The following is a 26,071-nucleotide window of genomic DNA, read 5'->3' on the forward strand; positions in this document are numbered from 1 at the left end:
AATTTGGTAGTTATTGTCATTGTCAGCTTCACTTACCACAACTAGTTCAAGAGTTAGACAAGAACCTGAAGAGATTTCATACTATTCTCCTTGTTCTCATTCTGCTCTTCCTTTTCAATCTCTGCAGAAGTAGCGATTGAGTGTGACCTCCTATCGTGCTCTTGGGAGATGTGCCACACACTTGTAGGACTTCCACACCAGGTTCACAGGGTGGATACCCTTTTTTGTGTGTTGATTGTCACTGTCCACTGGCACAGGTTCGTCTTTATGTTACTCAGAGCAATGGCAGGCAGGTGGTATCAGATGCCTTTTAAGTGGCTGCTAGTTTGTCCTGGGGTCAGCCATTGTTAGAAGACATTGCTCTCAGAAGGCTACCTGGATCTGGTTAAAAAAAAAAAAAAAAAAAAAAAAAAAAAAAAAAAAAAAGACAGGGCTAAAAATATAGCTCAATGATATAGTGTTTTTTAGCATGCTCAACGATCTGGGTTCAAGCCACCACCAGAAACAACAAGGGGGCACCAGCGGTACCAACATGCCCTGTGGGTCAATCGTTCTAGAAGACAGGACACTGGCCTCAGCTGGGTTTGCATTCTTTTTCTCTCTCCCTTCCTCCACAGCCCTCTGCCCCCATCTCTTCCTTGGAAACCTAATAACAATAGTGGATGAGCTGAGTAGAAGCTCCTCCCTGGAGATTAATGATACAGATGCTGTCACTTTTTCTTTCCTAGTGTTCCATGTGGAAGTCAAGGTCGGTGCCACCTCAGTAGGCTCCTGCTGAAAGAATATGAGAGACCCTCCTTCATCTGCAGCACATCAAAAGGCTTTGGAGCATTGGAAAAGTGTCCCTTGAAGCTCCCAGAGGAACCAAGGGCAATGCACTTGGAACCGCTGAGTAGCAAGGAGACACCCCCGACCCCTGCCAAAGTCTCATTTCTGGGAGTCTCAAAGCATAAAATGTGAAAGGGGTTTTTATGCCGAGCACAACAGCAGGCTGAGGAGCTAGTGTGCCTAAGACCTGGAATTTCTTTCTGGCTCCCAGCATGAGTCATGATTGTTTCCCTTGCGTCATCCTCCGCATGTGACTTTTCATCTTACATTCTGGCTTTGCGCCGGGAGACTGCACTGCTCATGCCAGAGACCCGCTGAAAGGTCACCCCAGAATGGCTGTGTTGGGAGGGGCTTGCTTAGCAGTGTGGGTCCTGAACTGTGATCTTTAACTCTCCACTTTGGGGGGTAAAAGCAAGAGTAAAGAATTCCAAAGGAGCCCCAAATTCAGATTTTTGGAATGATAATATAACCAGAAGTTTTTTTTTTCCTCTCTCTGAATTACTGTAAACAGCAAGTAAGCCTCTGCCAGCCCCACCAAATTGGAATTTGCCAGGAGATATTCTTCTATAGAGTGATCTGGATGTATTCTTTCCTGCCTAGGGAGACACAGCCCATGCAGTTCTTTTAAATAAGCAGTGAGAAGCCCCTGTGTCTTCCTGGAGGTTTGTAAGCAGATGTTGCTGAGCCTGCATCAGACTGGGTTTCTACATCATTTAATCACTTGTCTTGACATATCACTTCCGGACACTGCTTGAACCTGTGCAGAATGAGTTGAGGAGTTTTTTCTGCTACAAATCCAAGTCCTTGGTGAGTTTTTGTTGTTTAAATGTCATATTTTTCTGTGTTGTTCCTGAAAGTCTTGACACTTCTTACACACACAGAAACACACCACACACACACACACACACACACACACACACACACACACACACACACTTTTTTTTTTGTTGTTGTTTTTTGAGGCAGGGTTTCTCTGTGGCTTTGGAGGCTGTCCTGGAACTAGCTCTTGTAGACCAGGCTGGTCTCGAACTCAGAGATCCACCTGCATCTGCCTTCCGAGGGCTGGGATCAAAGGCTTGTGGCACTACCGCCCGGCCACACACACTCTTTTGTTTGTTCTTTTTTTTTTTTTTTTTTCTGAGATAGGGTTTCTCTGTGTAACAGCCCTGGCTGTCCTGGAACTCACTCTGTAGACCAGGCTGGCCTTGAATTCACAGAGATCCACCAGCCTCTGCCTCTCAAGCACTGGGATTAAAGGCATGTGACACCACTGCCTGGATCACACATGCTTTTAATGAGCAGGTCTTGCTATGTAGCCGGGTCTGGCTTAGTACTGTCATGTAACTCAGACTGGCCTTTGATTTGTGGCAATCTTTCTGCCCCAGTCTCCCTATTAGTAGAATGGCCCACACCACCAATTTACCTGGAATTTTTTGTTTTTAAACAATTTAAATAGTATTTATTGTATTTTACACTATGGGAAATCCAATGATACTTGTTTTTAAAAATGTATTTGTGTATGTATGTATGTGTGTCTGTCTGCATATGTGCTGGTGCCCATAGAGGTCAGGAGAAGGCACCAGATCACCTGTAGCTGTAGTTTCCAGGGTTTGTGAGCCACCAGACAGGGGTGCTGACACCTGCACTCAGGCCTTCCGGAAGAGCAGCAAGGGCTCTAGATGGCTGGGTTGTCTCTGCAGACCTTAATGAGAGTAGTCATTTAATATCAGTCATTCATGGAAACAGACTGCTACTTGGTTCTTCAAGCTGGTGATGTTCACCCACAAAATCCAGTTATGTACAAGAACACTTTCAAGTTTGCTTTTTAACAAAGCAAACTTTCTTTTAATATTTTATTTTTAAATTTTCTTTATATGTATATTTTATTTAAATTTTTTTCATGTGATATATTTTGATCATAGGTTTTTTTTCCTTCTCCTAATTCCTTCCATATTCTTCCCATCTCCCTACTCATCCTCCTTCATGTTTTTTCTTTTCTCTCTCTCTCTTTAGACAAACAAACAAACAAACAAACAGCAATAAAAAAAATAAGAAATCCCCCATCAAAAAAACCTAGGAATCAAAATAAACAAGCAAAAGACTCGTAAGACAGAAGATGCCCAAATAGAGCAACACAAGATAATTACTTTAGTTTTTGAATCATGTTTATTTATTGATTGTGTGTGTGTGTGAGTGTGTGTGTGGGGGGGGGGCAAGTGCGCACACGCACTACAGGGATGTGTAGGTCAGAGGATAACTTTCAGGAGTCTATTCTGTCCTTCCAGCACTCAAGGGCTGGGGATAGACTGGAGTAGTCAGGTTCAGCAACAATTACCTTTACCAGGTGAGCCACCTCACTGGCCCTAGTTTCAAGTTTGAAAAAGAACAATATCCCCTAATTTTAATAGTTTTATCAACTATCCATCTTTTAGGGAAGAGATATGTGATGAAAAGGAGAGGAAGCCGGAATAGCTGTCTCTCTTGGCAGCTCTCCTTCACGCTTTTTTCCATGGTGCTCATTCACATTCTAGTGGTCCCTAGAATGTGCTGGGCCTTCAAAGAGACCATTTTGTGCCACCTTTATTAATCAAGTCACTGTGCTCTCTTCCGGAGTACCTAACTGACCTCTGGGCAGCTTCAGGGATGAGTTTGGATCTAACCAGAGGTTGTCACTTCTGTGGTTCACCTGGTGCCTGTGCAAAGCACACACAGGAAGAGATGAGTGCTAAGTGTGGTGGGCTGGCTAACTTGGGGTGGCTTCAAAGCAGCTGGCTAGTGTTCAGGTACCCATCCACTTAGCCATTGCTGAGTTTGTCAGGTCCAGGCTAATAGAAAGGCCTGTGGAAGGTAAAACACAATTTTATGTATATAATGTGAGGCTCTGCTCAGCACACAACAAACAGTAGACAGTGATATGAGTTTGAATACTCTGTTAAAATCTGTCTTCTCCTTTCTGTGCCTTTTATTGTAGGCACTTGAATATTAAAAGCATTTAAAAAGCAGATTTGGGCCAGTGTGGTGGCTTATCAGGTGAAGGTGTTTGCTGCCAAGCCTGATGGCCTGTTTGATTCCCAGTATCCACATGGTAGAAGGATAGAAACCCAGTCCTGTAGGGTTGCCTTCTGACTTCTACATGGTGACAATGTCATGTGCTTCCTTACATCAACACACACACACACACACACACACACACACACACACACACACACCACCACCACCACCACCACCACAAATAAAGTTTTTTTTTTTTTTTTTTTTTTTTTTTTTTTTTTTTTTTTTTAGCACAGGCTGATTTGTTGTACTTATGAACTATATTCCATGGTATGTTCCCTTTATTGTCAACTTCATACAAGCTAGAGTTATCAGGAAAGAGGAAAACCTCAAATGAGAAAATTCTTCCATCTGCTTGACCCATAGGTAAGTCTGTGGGCTACTTTCTTGATTAATGATTGATGTGGGAGGGCCCGGCCCACTGTGGGCAGTGACACTCCTGGGCAGGCGGTCCTGGGCTATATAAGAAAGCAGCCTGAGCAAGCCATGAGGAGCAAGGTAGTCAGCAGTATTACTCGCTGGTCTTTGCTTCGGTTTTAGGTTCCCGCCTTGAGTTCCTGTCCTGACTTCCCTTCACGATAGTCTGAAAGCTGTAAGATCAAATAAACCCTTTCCTGAGTTGATTTTGGTCCTGGTCTTCATTCAGATCAATACAAACCTTAGTAAGTAAAATCTTGTTAGACATGCTCTAACAAGATTTTAAATTAAGACATATTTCTTTTGGTTTATTTCATATGTAGTATGTGTGTAGGCGTGTGTGAGGCATGGTGTATATGTGGATGACTTGGAAGAACTGGCATTGGACTCAGCTTTTCAGGCTCCGTGCTCCACCAAGTCATTCCTTTGGTCCAGGATTTTAACAACAAATATTTCCTGGGTGTATATGAGGTACTGTGACTGGGGCCATGAGGAATACAAATAAGTGAATAATTAGACCACTCCTTGTTTTCTAGAAGTTTGCAATCAACAAGCACTACTGGATTGTAGGCTCAGAATATAGTTAACTAGGCAGGCTCCTACCCACAAGGAACTTCTGTCAAGCCATTATAAATAGATAAGTAAATTATTACATGCACTACAATTTGAAGCATTTGGAGCTTTCTCAGGATTAATGATTTACATCTTGGTTAAAAATTTGAAGAGATAGTGTGTTTGAGATTTAGTAAAAATCTGCACATCTATCCTAGGTAACTAGCCCACAGACCTGTTGGGGGAGTGAAATAGGTCTCAGGGATGGCAGTGATACGTAATGGAACCAGGAGACAGGGAGGAAGGGGGAGGGAGAAAAAAGCGGGTTGATCATTTTGAGATGACATTAAATTATCTTTTGACACTAGCTGTATCTTTTTTATCACAGAAAATGGAAACAACTCTGTCCTTGACCTTCAGAAAGAAATTGACTTGCCTAGCTTAACTATTCAAACAAACAACTGTATACTCTCCTCAATTCCTGTGATGATTTTGATTTACTGTAAATGACGGGATTTAATGAACTAAATTATGCTATTTAAATGCATTTTGTGAATGGTACTGTAGTTTGTTACAAAGCATTATGTCTATGCTAAATTGTGCTGTAAACGATATGGTACGGAACATATGTGCTGTACTCATAATTTAACCGTTGTTCTGCAGTGCTTCTTGCTAGGACGCAGCAAGGAAGGAGCCTTTATTTACCTGGTGAAATGAAGGTGATATCTCAGCGAATCACTAGGTCTTGCTGACCTTGGCAGAATTACAGTGCTAATATTTTCACATGGATGAACTCTTCTCGAACAATTTCTCTAATGTATATGGCAGAAATAGGCTTTCCATTATAGCTGGGTATATATGGTAGATCTTCTCTTTCCATTTTTCCCCTTCAACAAACATTTACTGCAGTCATTGCAAGGATAATTCCACCTCTGCTGAGGTTCACGTCTGCTTCCGGCTTCTCAGTGCACCAGTAATAGAACACGGAGGTTTGTCCTGCAGGCATACTGGTAGCCTTTCTGAAAGGACCTGTGTTAAAAAGCACCCCACTTTACTTCTTTCTTAACCACTCAAGAAATAAAAAGTAGAATACTCAGGCCAAAATACTGCTTTATTCTGGACACAGCTACACTGACTTCATTTAGGAGCAAATGGGCTTCCTAGCAGAGTCCAGCATCAGGGCCCACTTTCCTTACATGGAAGATTTATTTTTGTTATCACTGTTATTATTTTTCTTTTTGGTTTTTGGAGATTGGGTCTCTATATAGTCCTAGCTATCCTGGATTCTCTATGTAGATTAGGCCACATGTAGGATTTATAAGATGGAAGAGTTTGTACTTTCTTTCTGTCTGTTGACTTTTTTTGAGCCAGGTAAAGCAGACCCAGTTTTTCTTTACAAAATTGCCAGTTACGTTTGCATGAATAAAGGGAGAGATGGTCAAATTCTCCTCGTAGGAGGGAAGCATTAGACACAAATAAAAAAACATTCTCCAATAACAATACAACTAAAAATATTTTATTTATTATTTTATTGTGTGCAATGTGATTATGTGTGGCACATGTATGTGGAAGGGTAGGGCAGATGATAGTTTATGGGGATGGGTTGTAAACAAAGGTTTCTTTGTCCTGCCTTGTCCTGCAGCCAATTCTAAATAATCACTCAGAAGCTTAATATTAATTACAAACTGCTTGGCCTATAGTTCAGGCTTACTACTAACTAGCTCTTACATTTAAATTAACCCATTTCTATTAATCTATGTTTTGCCATGTGTCTCATGGCTTTACCTGTGCTCTAAAACATCTTGCTCCTTCAGTGGCTGTCTGGCACCTCCCAGACTCTGCCCTTCTTCTCTCCTGTATCCAGTTTGGCTTTCCCACCAAGCTGTATTCTACCTTGCTATAGGCCAAAGCAACTTTTTTTTTTTTGTAAATTTTTTTTATTAGTTCAAATTAGGAACAAGCTTGCTTCACATGTCAATCCGTTCTCCCTCTCCCTCCCCTTTCCCCAACCCCCCTCAATCCCCCACCTGCCCCCACCCCAGTCACCCTCCACTCCCCAGGTAGGGTAGGGCCCTCGATGAAGGCTCCCCAAAGTCCACCATATCATCCTGGGCCGGGCCTAAGCCCTCCCCCATGTGTCCAGGCCGAGAGTGCATCACTTCACGTGGGATGGGCTCTCAAAGTCCCTTCTTACACCAGGGAAAAATACTAATCCACTACTAAGGGCCCCCTAGAGTGCATAGGCCTCCTAATCGACATCCATGTTCAGGGGTCTGAGTCAGTCCTGTGCTGGCCTCCCAGACTCAAAGCAACTTTTATTATCAACCAGTGAGAGCAACATATATTCACAGTGTACAGAAGGGTTATCTATCCCACAGCAATGGGTTCTCTTGTTTCTCTATCCTGTGAATCCCAGAGACAGAACTCAGCTCCTTGGGCTGAGAGACAAATAGCATCACCCATTGAACCTTCTTGCTGACCTTAGTGCCAAATCAGTTTAAAAGTTTATTGCTAGTGGGCCAGAGAGGTAAGCACAGGTAAGGACATTTGCCGCTAAGCCTGATGGTGAGTCACATGGTGGAAGGAGAGAACTGGTTCCTGAGAGTTATTCTCTCACTTCCATCTACTACTACTACTACTACTACTACTACTACTACTACTACTACTCACACACACACACACACACACACACACACACACACACAAATACAACCAATTGAAAAAGTTCATAGCGACAGAGAAATCCACCAAATTCTTCAACTATGTGGAATGATGCTCCTATTTTTCTACTCAGAGGCTCATCTTCACAATAGCATAATTCTACTTGCTGTCAGAAGATAAAGAAACATTCATTTCTGGGGGCAACCATAAGAAGAGGTTCAACATTGGGGAACTCTTGCTCCTCAGACTGATAGCTCGGATACCAGCATGGGACTGCTCCAGACCCCAGGAACATGGGCTTCCGTGAGGAAACCTCGGAAATCTATGGGACCTGCTGTAGTAGTTCAGTACTTATCCCTAGCATAGGTGTGGACTTTGGGAGCCCATTCCACATAGAGGAATACTCCCTGAGCCAAGACACACTGGGGTGGGCCTAGGCCCTATCCCAAAGGATAGGATAGACTCTGATGACACCCTATGGAAGGCCTCACCATCCAGGGGGAGCAGAAAGGATATGTGATAGGTAGGATTTTAGTTGGGGGGGGGGAAATAGGGGAGAACAGGAGGGAGACGGGAACTGGGATTGTCATGTAAAACAATCTTGTTTCTAATTCAAATAAAAAAAATCTGAGAAGAAAAAAACCTCAAAAAAAAAAAAAAAAAAAGAAGAAGAGGTCCAAGAACAGTTGGATGACACTTAGACGTTCCTTCCTTTCCAGTTACTGCTGTCTTTGTGCTCTGTGGTATTTGAAAGAAAATGGCCCCCAAAGGGAGTGGCACTATTAGAAGGTGTGGCCTTGTTGGAGTGGGTGTGGTCTGATTGGAGAAAGTGCATCACTTTGGGGGCGGGTTTTGAGGTCTCATATATTCTCAAGCCATGTCCATTGAGACAGACCACTTCCTGTTGCTTGTGAGTCAAGATATGAGAACTCCTTCTCCAGCACCATGTTTGCCTGCATGCTGCCATGCCTCCTGCTATGATGATAATGAACTAAACCTCTAAACGCTAAGTGAGCCACCGCGATGAAATGTTTTCCTTTGTAAGAGTTGCCCTGGTTATGGTGTCTCTTCACAGCAATAGAATCTAAGACATGCTCTGAGGACACAAATCAAACCAGAGTATCTAGAAACTTCATGGTCAGTAATTTTGTCTTTTCTCAGGTGGTGGTAACTTACCTAGCAGAAATTTCTCACAGTTTTAGAAGCTGGAAGTCCAAGATTAGGGTGCTGTTGGATATGGTTGGTTTCTGATGAGGCCTCCTTTCATGGCTTGTTGGTGGCTGCCATCTTGCTACATGTCCATATGTCCTTCTTTGAATGCCCATCCATGGATGGACAGAGAACAAACTTTCTGGTGCCTCTTCTTGTAAGGACATTAATCCTATCTCAGGAACCCCCACCTTTATGACTTTATTTAACCTTGATTACCTCATTAGCCCTCTCTTTAAATACAGTTAGAGTGGGAGTCAGAGCTTCATCGTGGATTTTGGTAGCATATGGGAAGAAAATCCAGTCCTCAGGAACCTCAGTGGATGGCCAGCCAAATAATTTACTTCATTTCTCCTCTCTAAGTAGGAGTTCATGCTTCGTGTTGCCCAGTGAGGTTCGAAGTTGTGATGGTTGATTTTGCTGTCAACTTGACCACATCTGGAATCAGCCAAAACCCAAGCTGCCTGGGTACTTCTCCTGTGAGGGTTTGTCTTGACCAGATTATTTGAATTGGTAAGACCCACCCTAAAGGTGGGCAGCACCTTCTGGTGGCAGCCTAGGTAAAGGGACACAGAAAAAGGAAACTTTGTTTTTGTCCTCTTGCCCTCACTCCCCCTGGCAAGTCCATCTATCCTGCTGCTGCAGCATCCCTTCAATGATATTAGGACCAATTTCTTTGGGTTCCCAATGTAGACTGAGGACCAGCAGCTCTTCAAGAATCATTCTATCAGTTCTGTTCTGTCCCTGACTAATATAGCAGTTTACCATGTGAAACCATGAAAGTTGACTCAGCAAAATGGTTATTTCTTTTTTCTTTTAGATTAAAAAAAGTATTTTTAAAGACTTTGTTTTAAGTATGTATATTTGTATGCTTCGATGTGTGTGTATGTGCATGTAACTTCAGGTGCCCAAAGATGCTAAGAGACAACGTCAGATTCGATGGAAGTAGAGTTACAGTTATGGGACTCCATGTGGTGCTAAGAGTTGACCCCCAGGTCCTCTGGGAGAACAGCAAGTGCTCTTAACCACTGAGCCATTTCTCTAGCTCTGTATTTAAATGTTTAAAGCACGATATGGAGATGGCTCAGGAGGTAAAGGCACATGCCCTGCAAGCCAGCTAACCTGAGTTCTATCCCTAGAACTCACAGTAGGAGAAAACAGAATTCTGAAAAGATACCCCTTGGCCTCTACAACACCCCTTCCCCAACACACACACATACATGGGGTACAGGGTAATGTTTGCCTCCCCACTTTCATAGGGCATGGGGTAATGTTTGTCCCTCCCCAATACACACATACAAGGGGGATCAGGTAATGCTTGACTATGGTTGCTTCCCTTTAAGAAAAACCAAAGGGGGAGGGATGTTGATTTTTTTTTTTTCATAATGACTTAAAGTATTTGGCAACTAGAGTTCAAAATAAGTCTATCTTCTGGCAAGAAATTGGAATTTGATTTATTTTGATGATTTTGTTTTGTTTTGCTTGCCTGGAACTTGAGAACCCCCTGCTTCAGCCTTGAGCGACTACTGAGATTACACAGGCCCATCTGCCTGTCACTATAAGGAACACTTATGATGCTTTTGAAGTAGAGTTTATTTTAATTTTTTTTATCAAATGCATGAAAGGTTAAGAGATGAAATCTAGAAAGGTTACATCTCTAACTGAACTATAAGAGGAAATCATAATATAGGCAACGGGCAGAGAAAATGAAGCCAGTGGGAGAATGTCCTCAGTCTAATGAGATTGCCTCGGAATGTAGCAGTGTAGAATTAGGTGTATGCAAATGGCTGGTTAATTTTGATGAGTTGCTGTAAGGAAAGAATGACTTTCTCTCTTTTTTTCTGGGCTGTATTTGGCATTTTCACTGGTGATTCATTTAACGCGTCTCCTGATAATAGTCTCTCTCTATTTTTTTTTTCAGAAGCAGGAATAAATGCTACAACTAGTGTTTTTAAATATTGTGGGTCAGTGAGATGGCTCAGCTGGAAAAGGAACTTTCTTTGTGAGCCTGAGTTTAGTCCCTAGAAGCTGCTCTGGAAGAGAACCAATTCCTAGACATTGTCTTCTGACATCCACATGTATGCCATGGCACATGTGTGCCTGCACACACACACACAAATTTAGAAATTGAAGATACTGTTAATTTTTTTTTAAAATCTGACCTTGGTGCTTACCTATTTACTTTGTTTCTAAAGGATTTCTTGAAATTTTATTTTTATTCATGTGTGTATGTTAACGCAGTTGTCTTCAGATGCCAGAAGATGGTGTTGGATCCCCCTGGATCTGGAATTATGAATGGTTGGGAGCCACCATATGAATGCTGGGAACTAACTCGGGTCCTCTACAAGAGCAACAAGTGCTCTTAACTACTGAGCTATCTCTCTAGCCCCACAATCACCCCTTTTTCTTTAATTTCTTTTTCTTTTCTCTCCTTCTCCTCATCTTTTTTTTTTTGTGACATGAAGATCTGCTCAGGAGTGGGAGCCATATGAATCTTATCAAAAACATGGAAGTATCTATGAATGTCACTGACAACTGGAGGAGGCCATGTCCGTTGGACTGGCTGTCATGAATGAATGGGGGAAACAGGGTTTTCTTCAAGAGCAACATGAAATTATCATGTAGATTCTACATTTTATGGAATGTCATAAACATAGAATGTTGGCTGCTTATTCTAGCACAGTGTTAGACTCTCATACATCGGAAAGCCAAAAACTAGGAGAGGCAGTTTGTAGAGTTAAGAGTTGCCTTCTCCTTCCCACACCCTCTTCCTCCTCCTCGATACCTTCCCTTCCTCCCCTCTTTTTCCTTTTTTCCTTCTTCTCCTCTATTCCTTTTTTTTTTGAGACAGAGTTTCATGTACCCCAGACTGGTTTTGAACTTGATGCAACCAAGGATGACCTTAAACTCCTGATCTTCTGGCCTCTGCCTCCATAGTGCTGAGATTGCAGACACAAGCCTGTACCTAAAGTGTCAGGAATTCTTGAGATGTGTCCTCACAATCAGAATGACACACTAGAAGATAACAAGACCAAGACATATTAAAGGACTTATTTGAAGTCATGTAGGAAACTAGTGATGGTCCTGTACTAACCTCCCATCAGTCCAACGTTTTCTATATACAAGAAAGGGAGCAAGCATAGTTATCCCGTGGAACTGAGAAAAGGAGGTCTCATGAATGACAGCCAAAATGCTAAGGTCACAGAACAAGATCATCTGAATGCAAAGACAAAGGTAAATGTTAGGCTTCTCTTTTTTAAAAATTCTGTTTATTTATTGTAAGTGTGTGTGTGTCAGAGGAAAACCTGTGGGAGTTTTTTTTTTTTTCCCCTTCTACCATGTGGGCTCCAGGAACCAAACCTAGGCTGCCAGGCTGGCAGCAAATGCCCTTACCTGTTGAGCTATTTTACCTACTCCTATTTTTGACATTTTGAAAATTATGTGGGATGGTGATGGCACTCACCTTTAATCACAGCAATCAGGAGACAGAGACAGGTGGATCTCTGTGAGTTTGAGGCTGTACAGAGAAAGTACAGCCAGGGCTACACAGAGAAACCCTCTCTCAACATCCAACCTTACACCCCTACTTCCCCATCTGCCCCCCCCCACGTAAAAAGAAAATTAGAGAAGTTTGTGACTCAATCTAAAATGTTTAAGTATTACTCCCATTAATCAAGGGCTAGCAGACCAGGAAAAAAATACACCAGGTGTACACCAGACTTATACGTAAATATAATTAGATGATTTAGGTATAATCCTAGCGTATATGTTTAGGTAGAGAATGAGCCACAGACCTCAGCACTCTTGTCCTTTGCTGCACTGGCATTCTCTCCTCTAGGACTCTGTCATATGAACTTGAGTCAGCATGGGTTGCTCCAGCATTTGCTTCCCCTCTTTCTCAGTGACCCATGTTCTATTCTTCTTAGTGCATGTACAATACCCAAACATCATTATTGTTACTATTATATATTTGTCTAGATTTTAAAGCTTCTATGTCTTGGCCAATGGGGATAGCCTAAAAGTAAGGATATATTAGGACTCTCAAGAGAGAGGAATGGCTTCCAACTTTCTATTCCTACACCCTAGAAATATTTAGTCTACAATATTTAAAGGCATTTGTGTAAACAATTGAAATCTTTCTTTGGGGGAAATTAAAACAACAGGATTTGATTGCATAGCATGATTTTGTATTTTGCAGATGTTAATATTTAATCATATGCAGAGCCATTTAGCTTAAGTGCATTAATGTAACTCATTTAAAAGAGGCCAGTAATTGTGCTATTAACTCCCAGTCTGCATGTTATCGGCTGTGCCCTGCTGGCAAGGCCAGAGGGGGACTCTTCTATTGGCACCCACAGAGATTGCTCTGATCTGTTGAAAATCCTGTTAAAATCTAATTACTTAGGAGAATCAGCCAGGGAATATCTAATGAGCTCAAGGAAACCCACTAGAAGGAATTCAGTGCTACTAGCAACTGAATGTCCTGTCTTTCCGTTGTACCAGCAGCACATGAATGCAATTGCTGTTTTATAAAGTGTGGTTCTTGTTTATTATAATCATGTGTCATGGATTCTCTTGGTTGGTGAAAATAATTTCCTATGAAGGAGAAATGATCAGGCGATGTTTAAATAAGTACAGTTCATTTCCTGACAAATACTTGATTTTCATCATCAGATCTTAAAGAAGCACACACTGAGTCTAGCGAAACCACTGTTTGGGATAGAAGTGCAAACACCGATCCTTAAATTTTGAATTTTTAATCTAGAATGAAAAACAAATTCATGAGGAAACAAGGAAAACATGATTCTGTATAATTTCCTTAAAATATTACCAAACACTCTAATGTACCAAAAAGACAACAATTCTTACTGTTTTGGCAACTATTGCTGTGAGAATCTTTGCATAACTTAGATTTCCTTCTCTCTTTAGTGATTAGCAGTGCCTTTTTCTCACCATGGCTAACCCAGCCTGGTATTTTTCCAAGGTTGGTTGGTGTTCCCCTTCTGTGTGCTTAGGACTCCATTTTCCTAAAATAAGATGAGATGGCTGATACTGAAGTATTCAAAGAATGATTCTTTTTCTTTTCTTCTTCTTCTTCTTCTTCTTCTTCTTCTTCTTCTTCTTCTTCTTCTTCTTCTTCTTCTTCTTCTTCTTCTTCTTCTTCTTCTTCTTCTTCATAGAGAGTTTCTTCTGTGTAACAGTTAGAGATCTGCCTGCCTCTGTTTTCCAAGTGCTGGGATTAAAGGCATGCGCCACCACCGCCTGGCTAAGACTAATTCTTGTTAACTTTCACACTTACTAACACACTTCTTAACTTTTGGAGCCTCAGTTTGTATTTCTATACAATGGGGCTGTTGATTATTGCTTTCTGTACTGTGTGCAGTGGGCTGTGAGGGTCCCTCGAGGACCCTTGAATTCATGCTTAGCAGAATGTCTTCCCCCAGTGATAGGAGCTCAAGAAATGGTAGTTATTTTCCAAGACTAATTAAATTTTGGACTATGAAAGAATTGTGAAACCTAAGATTCATTAAAAACTAATGTAGGGTGAATTTCTATTATCCTAATGTACTTCTATCATCATGTTCATATGAAATTTGTTGAAAAAATTAAAATGGACCTATTTTTAGTAGCATGTCTGTGAACTTCATTCCAAAGTTTGTCAAGTTTTTAGTCAATGTATCATTTTATAACATGGATTGATGCCAGCATATGACACCAGAAACAAAATGTGATTTGGTGATACATTACCTAGAAAAATCCCTGTCTTTGTGATAAATTATTATTGGAATATTATATAAGATTTTAATGATTGAGGAGAAAAAAAGACTATTACATATTATTTTAACAATTAGCAATGTAACTATTATTTAAAATTATTATCTGATCTATGGAATTGGGCAGTTGAAGTTGTTATCTTGACATTGCTTTTATTTTCTGTTGTTTGGTTACTGTCAAAGTTAGATTTTTCCCTTTTGCCTAAAATCTAGATGGATACTGTTTTAAATCAGTCTATTTTGAGACTGTTGTACAGGTTAGGTTTCCTTACTATAGTGATGATATTTATTATAATTCAACAAGGTGATACTTTTTATATTTAACTTTTATATTCTTGATAACTCACTAGTTTATATAGCAACTTTATGAAGTAGCTATACTGCACAGTATCATAGGAAATTAAAAGAAACACGGGGTTTTTATATACATGCAATTTTATTGCATTTATAGTATAAAAGATATACAGGTAAGTTGTAATATATTAAAATATTTCAACAAAAGCCTATTTGCTTAATATAACTTGCTAATACTTTGTAATTTGACAATTTGTAGACTGGATTTTCACTAAAATGTTTGACTGAGATAATTGTTCTGTTTTGAAGGGAGCGATGTCAGAATTAAACGAATTTACAATGACTATTGTTAAAAAGTTATATTTAGTAGGTGTTTTCAATTTAGTTTATCTACAGAAAAGATTTTGTAAAGATTTTTATTTTATGTATGTGTTTGCCTGCATCAATTAATGTGCACCTCCTGTGTGCCTGGTACCAATGGAGGTCAGAGGTGCTGTATCCTTTGGAACTGGGATGGCTGTGTACTGCCAGGTAGGTGATGGAATAGAACTGTAAGCACTGTAAGCACTGTAAGCACTCCTAACCACCGAGCCATCTCTCCAGCCCCTAGTAAAATGAGTTAATTAATTTCCGTGTGTGTGTTTGTGTGTGTGTGTGTGTGTGTGTGTGTGTGTGTGTGTGTGTGTGTGTGTGTATGTACGTGCGTGAGCTCGTATACCTGTGTAAGTCAGAGGACAACCTTTAGGAGCCAGTTTTCTTCCTACATATGGGTTCTGGGGATCAAAGTTAGGTAGTCAGGGTTACATTGCCTTTATCTGCTGAGCCTTATCTCTGGCCTTGTCTTTTGTAATCAGGCTGGTTTTGAACTCGGAGGTAAAGATGACCTTGAACTTCTGATCCTTCCAAATGCTGGTTATAGGCCACACTCCTATGCCAGGTGAGGGGAAATAAGTCATGAGGATTTCCCAGCCATGAATGGACTTAACATTCTTTTATAAAGGGCTTTCCCTCATTCCCACAAAAGCAGACAAAACCCAAACCAACTGAACAAGAACAATGACAACTCCATGGTAAAGTTACAACCAGAAAACCATTTGGTTTCTTAACCAGAATTTTGTCCTTCCTCCTCCTCACCTAAAATCCCCTTTCCAGTTCTCCTTAAGTACATAAAAATGTAATTGATAGTAAAGTGTGAAGTCCACAACGAAGCCCCATGGCTTGGGAATGGCTATCCCACCTGTTAGAAATTTCACTGAGACCTATAGACTTTGGGTCTGGGTGAGCCCTTGTTTTCATGGTTCTATTAATCAGGCTGCATGATGTTTTTCTTTGTAAATTTTTTACAATAAAGTGATTTAAAGGGGGGGGTTCTTAAGAAACACATCGTTCCTGCCACCTGAGGGCTTGGCACTAGCCCTTTTGCTAGTGAGAGGACAAAGCAGTCAGGGGCCCTTCGTGAAGCAGAGGGCTAGCTCTCCTTTACCACACACTGAATCTGTTGCTACCTGGATTCCAGATTTTCCCAGCCTGAACCTTAAGGGACTCTCTATTACTTGTAAATTACTTGGTCTTGGGTGTTTTGTTACAGCTGTAGCAACAGGCTAAGGGCTGGATTGTAGGAATGCAAAACAAGACAGGCAAGGAGAAAAATTGGCACAATCATTATTAAAGCTAGTATTTTGACACCGGGTCACTTCATGAAATGGTTAACTCAGCCTAAATCCTTGGACTGCTAGTAGCATACAAGACTACTGGTTAATCCCGTCCAACCTCGGAATTCACATGCACAACATGCTTACCTTTGTTAACAGAAAACAAATGCAAATACATAAACTAAAAAATAGCAGAAAACATTTTGACACCAAAAATAAAATCGGTCACAAAAAGGTAGGCTTATTTCTTCCCCTCTGCTACTCCAAAGTTAAACTCCTCCTTCAGCAAACGGTTTCTTTATGTCTTACCCTTGTAAAGCGTGCAGCCCTGTGTCCTGCCTTTCTACCTGCCCATGACTTTGTCTGACACTTGGTATAACAAATTAACATGGCCCAGACACTTACACTGTTATGGGCTTACATTTCTATCTGTGTTGATGCTCTCATGGTAACTTGGTACAAAGCCAAGTCACTGGATCTGTTGAACTTCCTGTTTGAAAATGGGCACTATGTTTCCTGAGAAAACCTGACTACATTGTGATGAGGATCAGTAGACAGGTTTGCCTTTTTTTTTTTTTTTTTAACTATTTGAAATAGCTGTTACTTGATCATTATTTTTTCCCTACAAAAAAAAAGAAACTTTTCAGATGGCCTAATCGGATTTTTTTTTCTTGACCAAAAAAGTGATAAAGTTACCTCAAATCTCCACAAGCTTCAAATATTTTTGGTAATATCGCCGTTTTCTAGATTTATCTCTCCCTTCCTATCTGTTTCACCTTGGTTACTGTTGGGCCTTGCTTTCTCCACCGAGTGGTATTTTATTACCAAAAATTAATTGCATAATATACCTGTCACTCCAAATACTAAATTATGTTCTTTTCAGTGTCAGTGAGTGGAGGGTTTGATAGGCCAGTTCTAGCCAGGCATGCTATTTGACTTCTTTAAGGACCTCAGGGGACAGTGGATGGTGTTTCATTTTCAAATTTAGCTGTAGTTTAAAACAATATCAGTTTCTTTCAGAATTAGAAAGTACTAATATGACTAGTTTTTATTGTTGCTCACAACTTGGAAGAGTTCATTAGACTGCAATTTGAAAATTATTGCTGTGTTTACTCTGCAAACTAAAACTTCAAGCCCTATTACACTCATTCTGATTTATTCTGCTAATAATGCCCTGGAATAGTTGAATAATCTTTTAACCTATGGTTAAAACAAAATTGTATTTCTCCAGAAATTTGTTATTATTATCACATATTTGCATTTTATTTATTTATTTATTTATTTATTTATTTATTTATTTATTGGGGGAGGGGTGAGCCACAGCACATATGTAGAGGTCAAAGGCCACCTTGGGGGAGCTGTTTCTCTGCTATCCCATGAGTCCCAGGCCCCAAACTCAGGTTGTCACACTTGGCAGCAGATGCCTTTATCACTGTGTCAACTTACCAGCTGTGGAGAGAAGATGCAACATTGTGAATTTTGTTTTGTTTTGTTTTGTTTTTTCCCTGGAAAGTCTAAAGAATATCTTTCTTTTAGTTTTTAAGTATAAAGCAACTGCACTGACTGAGCTAACCAATTAAGGGGAAGGCCTAGCTGTTCTGTTTCACATTATTTAACTTGCCTGCTATGTGCCTAGTAACATGGCCAAAGTGGGACAAGGCCTGGCTCTCTATGCAAATAGCAGAGGCCTCTGAAGCTGCTGACCAGTCAATCTAGGAATCCTGAGCAAGCAACTCAAACAACTACTTCCCGAATGGTGGTCTGTGGCAAAGTCATCACTGCTTGACAGCAAAATGAGAAAGAATAAGGATAACAGAATCTTCCCATAAAAGCTACATTGATTGAATTGAAAGACTATGGCTTCTTTCTGATTTTCATTTTTCTTTTTAATATAGCCACTCTTATGAATTATAATGAATGATATTCCCAGTGCTTCTATTTGCCAAAATGAATAGCAAGCATTCCCCAGGTGACCCTCCCCCTTGCGATCTCCTGAAATGTTCTTGAAACCTAAAAGTCTTGGTTGCACTCATTACTCACACAAACCTACTTTCTTGCCAATTGAGTGGTCAGTCACAATTCTTATATTGTCAGATTAAAAGAAAGGTTAAGCAAGACCCCTAAGGGGAGGTACCTGGAAACGCCTCTGGTACTTTATAGCTGCTGCCAGCATCAGATCAATCTGAAATTCTAGTGCAGTCCTCAAGGCTGTGCATGTGTGCTCTCAAGTACCATGGTGCATGTGGGGAGGTCAGAAGCCAACTTTCTGAGATCTGTTCTTTTTACCTCTTGGGGCCAGGGAATTGAACTCAGGCACCCAGGCTTGTCAGCAAGCTCCTTTACCTGCTTAGACATCTCACCATCCCTGTCCATTGGAGAGAGAAGATAAGTGCAGGCCCAGGTACTATTTGGCACATAGTAGGTGACAAATATCATTCTAGTCTATGGGATCCTAAAGTAGAAGATTGTTAAAGGCAGATGGCGTGAGAATGAGTTCTAGATATTAGCGTGTTGATGATAACTAAAGTTAGGAAATCAAGAGGTAGAAGTGATGATTCTAAAATACCCCATGGAAACTGCTGTCTTCCCAGCAAGCAGACACAGGAAGCCCCACGCTTCATGACTTCCTACAGCTTTCCCCCCAGCAGTTTGCATCACATTTTCATAATTTTGGACTATCTATCTTAGATGAAAATCTTTGTATTCCCCTTCTTAAATTTTTAGTCCTCTAGAGAGAATCTCTTTTCTTGTGACCTCTCATCCAGTTTGGTGGCTGTTGGCACTAGTGTAATTTCCCAGGGTCACAAATGTGCTGGAACTGATGTATTCTAAGAGGTCCCTGATGCTATTGGGCTTAACTGCCCACCCCCCCAAGAAGAGCGCGTTCTTCATCAAAGAACAGCTCAGTCATCAGGGAAGTCTGCCTTCTTTGACAGCCTGCAGCAGAGGCACATGGGGAAGTGAGGGCAGAAGAGGCTAGCCAGCCAGAACAGACAAAGCCAGCCTGGCATTAAGGGGTGGTGGCTGTTGCAGCCTGCACCCCTTCACACCCTACAACGCAGTGTGTTTCTCTTACTTACCCCTGTATGAAAGGGAAGAAAGGCCTGTCCACAGCCTGGCTGTTGTTAATAGCCACGTGGCTGTTTTACATCATAAAACTCCATTCTCAGGAGCGGGTTTGGTCTGTCAATCTGCATTGTTTTAACGTTTTCTTGGTTTAATTTTAATTCCTGGTCTAGCTCTCAACGGAAGGACCCTTACCTGAACTGTGAAGTTGTCACTGAATGGCAACCGCACTGCTTGCTCCTTTGAGAGCTATTAGTGTGTAGTCCTCCCTTCCTTGAGATGTATACCGTATTTATGCAGTTCCCACTTTCAAGGAGGTCATGGAGACAGTTTAATGTATCAATAAACCACAATATTGATGGGAAATGTAACTTTTTTAGACCCTTGCTACCTTGGTTTTGGTTGCTGTTGTCTATGACCAAAAACAACTTGGAAAAGAAAGGGTATATTTCATCTTACCAGCTACAGGCCATTGTGGAAGGAAGCCAGCCAGTGCAGAGATACGAGGCAGGAGCTTGAAGCAAACCATGGAGGGCTGCTGTTTCCTGGCTTGCTCCCAGGCTTTCATTCAGCTGCCTTATACTGCCTAATACAGGAATATAGTATCTTTCATAGTGGGCTAGGCCCATCTGCATCAATTAGCAATCAAGAAAATGCCTCACAGATATGCCCACAAGCCAGTCTGATGGCAGCAATTCCTCACTTAAAGGGGCCCTCTTCCCAGGTGTATCAAGTTAACAACCTCAGCCATCACAAAATGCCACCAATTTACATCTAGTTTCAATGTAAGGGATAGTCATCTTCAAGGAACTTTCTTGTGCTTCTGTCATCTTCCTGTCCACGTAGCTCATTGAGAGAGAACTTACCTAGCATGCATGGGACCCTAGGTTTGATTCCCAGCACTGCAAGTTGATAAATAAATAACCCAAGTTCTATTTCTGGTTTTGCCGCTTGCTTACTATGCAAACTTAGCCAAAGGATTTCTCTCTTCTGTGCTACAACTTCCCCATTTGGGGAACGAGGGCTGATCCCCACGGCCTCTACCTGCCTTTTTGGCTCTAACTCTCTGACCTGAAGTGAAAAAAAACCCACAGCACTCAGGTTTGTCTTCCATGTTACAACACATCACCTTTCCTTTCTTACTGATAAATTATGATATGAATGTTAACTATTAATGATAGAGGAGAGAAACAATATTATTTCAACAGTTATCAGTGTAATTGTGATTTAGAATGATTATCTGAGTTGCAGGGAAAATGGCTATCTGGTTTTCTGAACTCAAGAACAATTTGCCTCTCAAGTACTCAATCCTGGCTTCTCATGGAAAGGAAAATGAATTTGTACCTCAGTTTCAGTGGTGGTTTGATTAGGAGTGGACCCCACAGACTCATGTGTTTGAATGCTTGGTCACAGGGAATGGCATTACTAGGAGGTGTGGCCTTGTTGGAGGAAGTGTGTCACTGTAGCTGTAGGCTTTGAAACCTATGACCAGTGTGGCTCACAGTCTCCTGCTGCTTGCAGATCAAGAGGTAGAACTCTCAACTTCTTCTCCAGCACCATGTCTGCCTGTGTGCTTCCATGTTCCCTGCCATGATGATAATGGACTAAATCTCTCAACTGTTAACCCAGCTCCAGTGAAATGTTTTCTTTTATATGAGTTGCCGCGGTCATGGAGTCTCTTCAGAACAATAGAAACCCTAACTAAGACACCTTCACTGAAAGTAATACTGACCTTTTTTGCTGTTTTCACACTTGGATATTCCTTGTTGGACGAAATGAAAACTCATCCAAACCAGCTTCAGCAAAAGGTTTTCCCCAGGAAGTCAGCCCCAGAGCTAGATGGCTTTGCAGCCTGGAACAAGGCACGTTTCTGTTACTCAGGTAGGCTAAGTGCTATTTCAGACCTCAGCACACACGGTGACAGCAGTGCAGTTCTTCTCAGTAAGAATCTCTAGTGGGTGGCTTCCATGCTGTGATTTTAGGCTGCAAGTCTATGTTCTCTTCTAGATTGCCTTCTCAGAGCCCCAGAGACTTCTGCTGGACCCTCCTCTCTCAGCCAGCCAAGGGGAGAAGGAAAGGGGGGAGATGATGGAGGATCAGGGAGGGCATTACTGCTACTGGCTAGAATGCAGTCAAACAGATACAGCTCTCTAAGAATCACAAGCTTGGATCATGCCCAGAAAGAGGAGAAACAGTGTACTCCTTGTGTCCCAGGACTCTCTGTCTCTTGGTTCTCCTGTGTCATTCTTCATCAGATGCTCTCCATATGGAAGCAAAAAATATCTGCTGGCAGCACCAACTAAAAGCACCCCAACTTAGTAACATGGAGGATTCCATCTTTCTTCTTAGCTTTAGCAGAGAAAACAAATCCAAGATGAGGATGGCGGTCTCTCCAGCTGGCCGGCTCAGAGTGTCTGCCCTGGAGTCACCCGCATCCAAACCATACCCATGAGTTATCCCAGAAAGAGGTTTCCATAACCAAAACATAAGGTGATAAAGAAGCTGTATTGCTAGGAAATGGGATTCTGTGACTATTAGGAATAAGATTTATTTAAATTTCATTTAAAAATTGTCTCTGTGAGTGTGTCTTATAAGGTTTCTTTCCTTCTTGCTCAGGTCCCCAATGTCATTTCTACTGATAAGGTAATTTACTAGTTTCCTCAAACAGACGAGTCCTGATGGGACAACGTATTTGAGTAGATGTGTGCCAACATCATTCTAAAGACATTCCAGGGATACTATTGCCAATCTAAATCTGCTTAGAATATTGTATAATTGTATAAACCTGCTTAGAATGTGCTGGCTAATGTCAACTTGATACAGGTTAGAGTCATCTGAAGAAGGGAACCCCAATTGAGAAAACGTCTACATAAGATTGGGCTGTAGCAAGCCTATAGAGCATTTTCTTATCTAGTGATTGATGTGGGAGAGTCCAGTCCATTGTGTGTGTGTGTGTGTGTGTGTGTGGGTCATCCATGGGATAGTGGTCCTGGCTCTTATAAGAAAGCAGGCAAAAAAGGCACAAGGAGCAAGCCAGTAAGCAGTATCCCTTCAGGGCCTCTGCATCAGCTCCTGTCTTCAGTTCCCGCTCTGTTTGAATTCCTTCCCTGACTTCCTTCAGTGATGGACTACAACATGGAAGTGTAAGCCAAATAAAACCTTTCTTCCCTGACTTCCTTTTGGTCATGGTGTTTCATCATAGCAAGCAATAGTAAGCCTAACTAAAACACTATGAAAGAGAAGATGGGGCTGTGGGTGGAGCTCACTTGGTGGAGTGCTTAGCCTAGTGTTCATGAAGGGTTAGGTTCAATCCCCATCACACATAAACCTGGCCTGCTGAACACCTGTGATTCCAGGGCTTGGGATGTGGAAACAGGAAGATCATAAGTTCAAGGTCATCTCCAGGTACATAGCCAGTTTAAGGTCATCTTGGGCTATATGATGTCCCTGTTTCAAAACAACAAAAATAAAAACAAATGGAGACTATAGTTCATAGAAAATTGTTTATGGTAGAATTTCCTGTTCTTGATTGGGGAAGATGCCTTGGGTTGGGTGGATTCTCCAAAGCCTTCAAACAGATGCAAAATCTTGGGGAGGTTTCAGGTCTGGTAGCTGGCTGTGTGGCTGGGCCTCTTGCTTCTGTGGACAAAGCTGACTTGAAGAGGCTTCCAGGAAGGATTCATTCTACCCGCATAAAAACCAAAGGGTTTGGCTAATAAGTCTGTTGGATGTAAAGAACCTGGGACAGTACCTCCCAACCCAGATAAAGCCTAGAACTTAAAAGTCCCAGCAAATCGAGTATGGTGTTGTAAGCTTGTGATCCTAGCACCCTGGAGGCTACAGCAGGAGGATTCCCGTGTTCAAGGCCAACCTTGGTTACATAAGCAGATCTTGTGGGGGAAAAGACACAATAATCAAACTAGAAAAACTCCCATTCTGATCATGAGAAGGGAGAAAGAAATCTTAAGGAACGGAAAAAAGAGTGGGAAATGAAAGATGAGAGACATGAACACAGAAGGGGAAAGGGAATCAGCTGGAGTGGGGTGAGGTGAATAACAAAATAGGTCGCAAATCTTTATGGCAAAAACTATAAAGCAGACAACAAGAGAACTAAATAGCAAATCCAGTCAATTTGCAAATACAAAATCAATATGTGAAAATCAACTACACTTGCATACACTAACATGAACAATCCAAAGGTTAGAAAGACTGAAAATCACCAAGCATCACCCCCATACCACAAAACAACAAATGGATAAGATGTTTCATGTTCATGGATTGGGAGTTTAACACAAACTGATCTATGGCTCATAACAACTGTTAGCAAAATCTCACAGGTATTTTTGTAGAAATAAAAAAGTTCACATCCTTAAATATTCAAAAATCTTTTAAAAAAGATTTATTGTTATATGGGTGTTTTATCTGCACATATGTCTGTGTACCATGCGTGCATAGACTGCCGAGGCCAGAAGACAGCATTGGATCTTTTGGAACTGGAGTTACAGCCTGTTGTTAATCATTGTGTGGGTCGTGGTAATCAAACCTCTATAAGAGCTGCAGTGCCCTTGACCAATGAGCCCTGAGCCCTCTCTCCAGCCTCCCTTTAAGGATTTTTGTTGGTAGAGCTAGTAGACACTAGAGTTTTGGTGTAGAGAAGTTTCCTGGTTGAATTCTCTGCTGAGACCAGCAGAGGTAATGAATGTAAAAAAAATTTCCTTATGGAGAGAACTTTTGTAATCCAGGCAGGATGAATATGGGGGGGGGGCTACAGTAATTAGAGAACATGATTTATATTGCATGCAGCTACTGGCTACACCTCAGTTACAGAAGAGGGTTAACATTAGCATTGGAGCACAGGCAGTTTTTTGGATACTGAGTTCATTTGGCAGCTTGCTCTTGCTTCTTTTTTTCCTCTCCCTTTCTTTATTTCTTTTGTTTGTTTTTCAAGACTGTTTCTCTGTGTAGTCCTGGCTGTCTTGGAACTTGCTCTGTAGACCAGGCTGGGCACAAACTCATAGATCAGCCTGCCTCTGCCTCCTGAGTGCTGGGATTAAAAGCATGTACCACTCCCCAGTTTACATCTAGTTTTCAGGGAGAAAGTCTGGCTTGGGTTTTGATACCCTTTTAAGTATTAATTATCAGTTATTCTTTCTTTTTCTTTTCTTTCTTACTTTTTTTCCATGTATATGCATGTTTGTTTATTTGAGGAGTCTTCTACAGTACAGGTTGATCTGGATTTCATTGTGTAGCTAAGGACCTTGAACTCCTGATCTTTCTACTCCCAACTCCCACCAAATAGTAGGCTCACTGTGCCCAGGGTAAATCATGAGCTCTTATCAGACTCAGAGGGAGATATTAAATAAAACATTTAAAATGGAGAAAATATGTCACTCCCTCCCTTGAAGAGTTTAACTAGGCCTACCTGAATGAGGACCTCTCACAACAAAATGATGAAGGCAGAATTTCAAAGATGATGGCGTCCTTAGTCGTGCTTGGTCCCCTAGCTTGTCTTGCATCACACTTGTACATCCCATGTGCTGATCACACCTATGTGAAAACATCCAGTCTTGTTCCCTGTATCACATTATCTATGGTGTTTTGCTTTGGACTGCAATGAGGGCAACAATTATGGGATGAACCAGCAGTGCTGCAGAGTTGCACGAGGATGGTGAGAGGTCGTTTTTCCTAGTGTTAAGACAGCGTGAAATTCCATGATTCTTTTTAGTGTCCTGGGCATTTCCCTGACATGATGAGTAAAGGAAAGGTGGCTAGGAGTCTGGGGAGATGGCCCAGTGGGTAAAGTGCTTGCCACACAAGCATGAAGACCTGAATTTGATCCCCAATAGCCATATATCCCGTGTCCACATATAAACCAAGGTGGTGGGATGTGCTTAAAATCCCAGTACTGGGGTAGTGGAGATGTAAGGAATTCCAGACTTGCTGGCCAGTCAGCCTGGGCAAATAGGTGAGCCTTAGGTTCCATGAGAGATCCTGTCTCAAAAAAACTAAGGAGAGAGAAAGGGGGATGGAAGGAGGGAGAGAGAGAGAGAGAGAGTGAGAGAGAGAGAGAGAGAGAGAGAGCTGACCTCTGGTTTCTATATACACATGGGTGCTCTTAAGCACACATGCCCTCCCACCCCCAACACACCACAGAAAAGGCAGCTCTGTAGCACTCCACTCTACCACCCTGTCTCGTGCTCTTTATGCCCACCACTTAACATCTCCTAGGCAACTGCATCCAGCAAAGAGCTTTTCCAAAACAGTGATGCTTGTGTCTGATCCCCAGATGCTATAGGTACTCCTCCCAACCCTTTTTGTAAACACATCTGTTTGGTATAGTCTCAGATATTAAATTGCAATGCTTCCTCCACACTCTGGATGTCTGCCAGATCTCTTGCTCAGGGCCTAAGTCCTATTTCATGCAGCATTGGGTGCTACTCAATGTACCTTGCCCTTCCCAGTGTTTCCGAAAACATGGTAACTGTCACATTTGACAAACATAGAGGCATAGAAAAGAACAAAGAGGAGTGGGTTTTCTCTGGTGACAAACCATTCAATCATTTGTTG

General features: G+C 41.6%; 1 long non-coding RNA gene across 3 annotated transcripts in view; it reads left to right on the forward strand.

The window, feature by feature from the left end:
- The first annotated feature begins 1,101 nt into the window (after positions 1-1,101).
- LOC103160057 overlaps positions 1,102-26,071 on the forward strand; it is a 127,684-nt gene continuing 102,714 nt past the window's right edge. For 2 of the 3 annotated variants that reach the window (XR_004768188.1, XR_004768189.1), the window contains exons 1-4: positions 1,102-1,342; positions 1,429-1,635; positions 4,111-4,245; positions 4,420-4,541. This is a non-coding gene — a long non-coding RNA (uncharacterized LOC103160057). Of the gene's footprint in view, positions 1,343-1,428; positions 1,636-4,110; positions 4,246-4,419; positions 4,542-5,236; positions 6,749-26,071 lie in introns of those variants that run through there. The other variant, XR_003482246.2, reaches the window with a different exon arrangement.

The sequence above is a fragment of the Cricetulus griseus genome, chromosome 2 (assembly GCF_003668045.3).
Source record: "Cricetulus griseus strain 17A/GY chromosome 2, alternate assembly CriGri-PICRH-1.0, whole genome shotgun sequence".
Taxonomy (NCBI): Eukaryota; Metazoa; Chordata; class Mammalia; order Rodentia; family Cricetidae; genus Cricetulus; species Cricetulus griseus.